Genomic DNA, 6,000 nt, shown 5'->3' on the forward strand with positions numbered 1-6,000 from the left:
GGTTTAAAAGTCTTCTAGTAATTCGCTTGACCCTGTACTACTAAAAGGTTATTATTTGGATTCGGACTTGTCGATGCTGTCGTATCAGCAAGATTCGTTAAATGTTCCTTAAATGTCCTTTTTGGTTCGCAGGAAATTGCAAAAAAAACGGAAGATTCCAAACTGTTCGATACTGGTTAAAAGCTTCGCCACAATTAAAGGGCGTAAAATTATTCACAACACTTATTTTACCAATGTGCTGACCGGGTAGTTGGTCGATAAGAATGTGGGACTCAGTTAAGCGGCAAGCAGTGTGCAATTAATAGGTTTTTCACTGCCGTCGGCTTTAAATGTCGCTTCTTTTCTTTATTTGTTTCGGTGAATGTAGCTTTTCTAATATTTCTTCGTTTGCGTTGTCGTGAAGCAAAAAGGAAATATGGATGTCTTCTATATTTCTAGCTTCACAAAACTTTTCCACCTTTCTCGTTTTTAAGCCCGGAAACGCATGCATTTTTTTCGCTAGTGATCGCCGGTCTGTCTTTTTCTTGTTTTTCGATATCTTTTTATCGCAACTTTCGCCACATCGCTAGGTGTGTTCGCGTGAACACGCTCCCAAGTGGATCGTAGCCGTAGACCGTAGCAGCAGACCGTAACAAACCTGCTTCGCTTTGAAGACAGGAAACCGGATCATCTGTGGGAAGCCACTGCCAGGGACCTCCGATGTCAATCAACGTGGGGCACGACTCACCCCTGAGATAAGAGTCTCAAAGTCCTACTACGAAGCTAGCCGGGCAACATGGGGACATCAAAAAAAAAGTTCAGTCAAGTTAGGAATTATTTCTGTTTCCTAGTTAAAAGGGCTTTGCGACAATTAGACATTTGTTATGGAGAACTCATCAAAACTCCGAAAGATGATTTCTAGTGGGTATCGCTCCCACAGGAATGCAAAATCAAAAAAAGAGGTGTAGACATTTTGATCTGGAGAACTTGTCAAAACTCCGAAAGGCTAGTCCGACCTAAGTGTGGACTGCCAGGGTGTTCACGGTCCTCGGTGAGTGCGCGCGTGAACATCCTATGAGGTCAGTGCTCGGGGAGAATACTGGGCGAGATGTCCCCGACCGCCGAAACGCCCAGACAAAAAAAAAGTCCGATTGGTAGATATAAAAAAAAGATCAAATGGTAATTTAGCAAAAGAAACGCCCTTGTTGGTTCATTGCGGACGAATGTCCGAAGCATGGAAGCGACCTATCAATTTCCCGTTTAGGTCCTCGAGATCATACAATGCATTGCCTATTTTTCGGAGCACACGACACTTAAGGTATTTCGGCAGGAATTTGGCGTTAATACCCTGTTTAAAGTTACTTAAGGCAAAGTTTCTTCGGAAAACTTCCTGACCTTCCTTGTAGTTGACTTGCCTAGAGCGCTTGTTATAGGTGGTTACTCCCCTATCCGTAGCCTGATCTAAATTTTTACGGATTTGCTCACGAATATTAGTCAACTTGTCAGTTCGACTTATCCTGTGTGGTGTGGTCAGGCTTATCCTTCAGGAAAATCCTAATCTTAGAAACAATTTCTCTATTGACGCGTTCAGATGCGTTCGCTTGGGGAGAATATAGCCCCGTCCTCACATGCGTCACCCCGTAATTTACTAAAAATTGGTTCATTTCCTTCGAGATAAACTGTTTACCATTGTCACTATGGATAAATTCAGGAACCCTACAGTCGGAAAAGTTTCGGAGGCGAAGTAATTTATAACGTTAACAGTGGTGGCTCTTTGCATGGGCTTTAGCCAAACGTATTTTGAAAGATGGTCTAATACTATAAAAAGAAATTGATTACGCCGCTTAGATCTTGGATACGGCCCTAAAAAGTCGCAATATAACCGCTGAAATGGCCTTTCGGATTCAAAGGTACTCCCTATAGGTGGTCTCGACTGCTGATTGGTGGGTTTTACCGTTTTGCAGGTGTCACAACGCTGGACGTAGTCCCTGACGTCCTTAGCCTGCTGCGGCCAGAAGTACTTCTGCCTGACACGTTCTAAGGTTTTCTGCCATCCGCCATGGTAACTCCGGTTAGCGTCATGTGCTAATCTCACTGCTTCCTTAGTCAACCCTTTTGGCAACCATAAACGCCACAGCGAGTCTTCTTCCCCTTCCATCCCCTTACGAAACTTAACTCTTTTGAAAATTACACCGTCCACAACTCGTAAATCCGGAAGTGATTCCTCGTTTTCGGTGACGGTCCGAATTAAGTCTAAATATTCGTTGCTGCTAAATTCGGGAGAGACTAAATCTATTTCTCCGGGTGTGGTAGTGAAAGACAACTCATCGGCATCAAAACGCGACAGCGCGTCTTGTACTACATTCAGGGTGCCCTTACGATGTTCCATTCTAAAATCGTATCTTTGCAGTAAGAGTGACCATCTCGCCAACCTCCCGCTCAAGTCTTTTTGTGTCATCAACCACTTGAGACTGGAGTGGTCCGTAATAATCCGAAAAGGTAATCCTTCGACATAGGGTCGGAAACGCTTCACGCTGATTATGGCTGCAAGACATTCCAGCTCGGTTACTGTATAATTGCGTTGAGCATTATTCAGCTTTTTCGACACGAACGCGATTGGATGCTCAGCGCCCTCATCATCGACCTGGAACAACACTCCGCCAACACCTATTTTGGAAGCGTCGCATTGCATTACGAATTCTTTGGAAAAGTCTGGTTGGGCCAAGACAGGCGCCGAACTCAAGGCTACTTTTAGTTTTTCGAATGCCTCTATAGCTTCAGGAGTAAGCTTAAACGGGCCTGCTGACTTGCGGAGACAGTCGGTCAAGGGACCTGCCAAGTCAGCAAAATTGGTAATAAACGCTCGGTACCAATTCGCCATGCCCACAAACCTACGCACTTGCCGAGGGGATTTAGGGATCGGGAAGTTTTGCATTGCTTCTATTTTCCCCGGATCCACTTTCAAACACCCGCTGCCTATCAGGTACCCTAAATAGCGTATTTCTTTCTGCAAAATTTACTTTTCTCGACGTTTATTGTCAGACCTGCGTCTCTCAAACAGTTAGCCACTTCCGCCAGAAATTTCAGGTGGTCTTCAAAATTTGTACTACACACCATTAGATCATCTAGGTAGACGAAGACATTCTCTCGCAGACGCGAAGGGATTGCCTTGTCCATCAGCCTACTCATAGTCTGCGGTCCATTGCACAGACCAAATGGCATCACCTTGAAGTGGTACAGAGGCCTCCCCGGAACTGCGAATGCTGTTTTTTCCTTGGAGGACTCTGTCAGTTTGATCTGGAAGAACGCGTCTTTCAGATCAATGCCACTAATAAAATGCGTGTCCCTGAGTCTGCTCAATAAGCCGTTGATATGAGGCAGGGGGTATGAGTCCTTCTTAGTCACCGCGTTGACCTTCCTCGAATCTAGGCACAGCCTAACTTTACCTGGTTTCCGGACCAGTACTACAGGGCTACACCACGGGGAGTTGGATTCTTCTATAACTCCTAATTCGAGTAACCTGTCTAGTTCTCTAAAAGCTTCGGCTTGCCTCGGTGGCGAAAGAGGGAAATGTTTGCTTTTTATAGGTACAGCATCACCGGTGTCGATGAGATGCTCCACTAATTTGGTTTGCCCTAGGCCTAATTTCTCGTATGAAGGAAACGTCTCGATGACCTTTTGTAATTCTAATTTCCGGTCTGGTGACATTTCATGCAGGTTAAGTTCCTCTTCCTTTTCAAGCCTAATCTCTAAACACTCTACGCTTGGGAATATTTCGGGAGCTAACGCAAATGCTCTCCAAAAATCTACCCCGAAGTATGCTTCTTGGAGGAATGAGGGAACAAGGTAAAAACGAATAACCTTTGTGATATTTTTGAAGGTGACTGGTAGGGATAGTGAGCCTAAAATTTTTTGCTTGTTGCCGCCCGCGGTATATACGAACGCGTGTAAGGGCTGATATTCGAAGCCGTTATCCTCTAGGAATTCTACTACATTTTTCCCTAAGATGGAGACGTTTGCTCCCGAGTCCAACAACCCTACAAGAAAACTATCTTTAATTTTAGCCTTTACTAAAGGCCTTTCGTCCTCTGTAAGCGTTAACGTGGTGGCTTGCAGCAGACTACGCTCCTGTACTCTCCTGTGGTATCTCTTCCTACACTTCAAAATATTTTCCGATACCGGGTAGTGTTCAAAAATGGTATGTCTTATTTGTTCATACCTATGTTCCCTTTCTTCTAGGTTTGGTGAAAGTTGCGTCTGGCAAGCGACAACCCTATGCCGGCGTCGCAGAACTTTAGTCGGCTCGCCCATCGCGGATGAAGACGTTTGACTCTCGGCTTCAGAACTATTCGAACTGTCCGTACTGGCAGGGTAAGTTATTATCACTTTTGAGGGCTCTTCTGCCAGGGTACTACTGCACCTCGGAAGCGTATCACCTCCATGCAGAGATTCACCCTCTGGTTCAGCGCACGGGGCGACGCCTCGAGCACTGGCTGATGTGGGAGCTATGACGCCGAACGAGGTTCCCCCGCCTTCTCGCTCGGGTACTGGTTTCCCTGCCTGCAATGGTCCCTAGTGCATTTAGGAGTAAATACCCCCTTATACCCACATTTAAAAGAAAAAGGATTTTTTATGGGTTCCTCACAATATATATAGGAGTGCCCAATTGCCTGGCAATTCCAGCATTGGATTCCGGAATAGTGCGGTCGCCTGCTGCGTCGATATTCCAGCGCCTCTATCTGCGGATCTATCTCGACGTCTTCGCCTTCTATCCTCATGTCCGGGGTTGTCACGCGTGCTTCGCTTACATGCCGTCCTGGGTAAGTGGCTCCCAGCAGCTTGCTTTCTTTCAGCACTTGTTCACCTCTGCGTGCTACATCGCGTAGATCATGAAGGTTCCTTACATCTGCGTTGAAAAGCATCAGCTTAAGGCTACTGTTGACGTTTATTTTTATTATGTCAATCAGTAGAAGCTCCGACGTTGGCTCTCTTAAGCGCGCGTTCAAGGAGATTATGTCCGTGTGAAACACGTCATAACACTCACTTGCTTTTTGCTTCCGCATGGAGATCTCCATCATGATCTCGTGGTCAGTTTTCAAAGTGCCAAACTCTCGTTTCAATGAGTAGCACAAAAAGGCATAAGTCGCGTTTGGGTTTTGTTTCGTGAAAAGTTAGTACCATTCTTCGGCCCGCCCGGAAAGAAACAGGTGGAAACTAGCCATTATTTGTTCGTCCATGCATTGTGTGCGCTCACACAAGGTGTTCAGTTTAAAAAGGAAATCGGCCACGCTCCCAGTGCCGTCGAACGAGATTTTCCACTCCTGCGGCTTCACTACTATGTTGCTCGGAGCAGGGTATACTGGCGGTACTACCGTTGGAAATGGGTTACGGTCCATCCTACTTGCGTTCCTGTTTTGCTGATTTGATTGCTGCGCGGATTCGAGAGCGGCGTTGAGCTGGTCCATATTGGTTCTAATTTACCCCATCTCTCTCCGCATTTCCTCCTGCGAAGCCTGGAACAGCTGGTGTAGCACGTCCACCCACGAGCCTCCACGAGTGGCTTCGTCTTGCATTCCTAGGGTATTCGCCCGATCACTTGTAGCGTCCCCAAAATTTCCCGTCTCCTGATTTGGTGGTAAAGCACCAGCTCCTTCGGGTGCATAGATCGATGCATTGGTTATTAGCCCCCAAAATATCATGCGCGTTTAATAGAGGCGCGTTCAATTGACTATTGCTTCCCGGTCTGTCCAATTTTTCGCGAGGGTCAGTCAGGTCCGGGCCCATATTCGGCCCCGCGGGATCTACATATGGTCCACCTACTGGGGTGTGCACCACCAAGGGACGCCTTGCCTTGGGGAAAGCCCCCCTATTACTACCGCCCCGGTTCTGGCTCCCACGGAATCTTCCCGCACTCCCAAACGGAGTAGTTCGGCCCGGTTGGCCGTACGACTGCTCGCGTGACATAATAATTAAAAAAAATTTTATTTGTTAGGTCGTAGTTTGTTAATTCCTAGTATTCGG

The sequence above is a fragment of the Eurosta solidaginis genome, chromosome 5, assembly GCF_040869045.1.
Source record: "Eurosta solidaginis isolate ZX-2024a chromosome 5, ASM4086904v1, whole genome shotgun sequence".
In the NCBI taxonomy this organism is placed as follows: domain Eukaryota; kingdom Metazoa; phylum Arthropoda; class Insecta; order Diptera; family Tephritidae; genus Eurosta; species Eurosta solidaginis.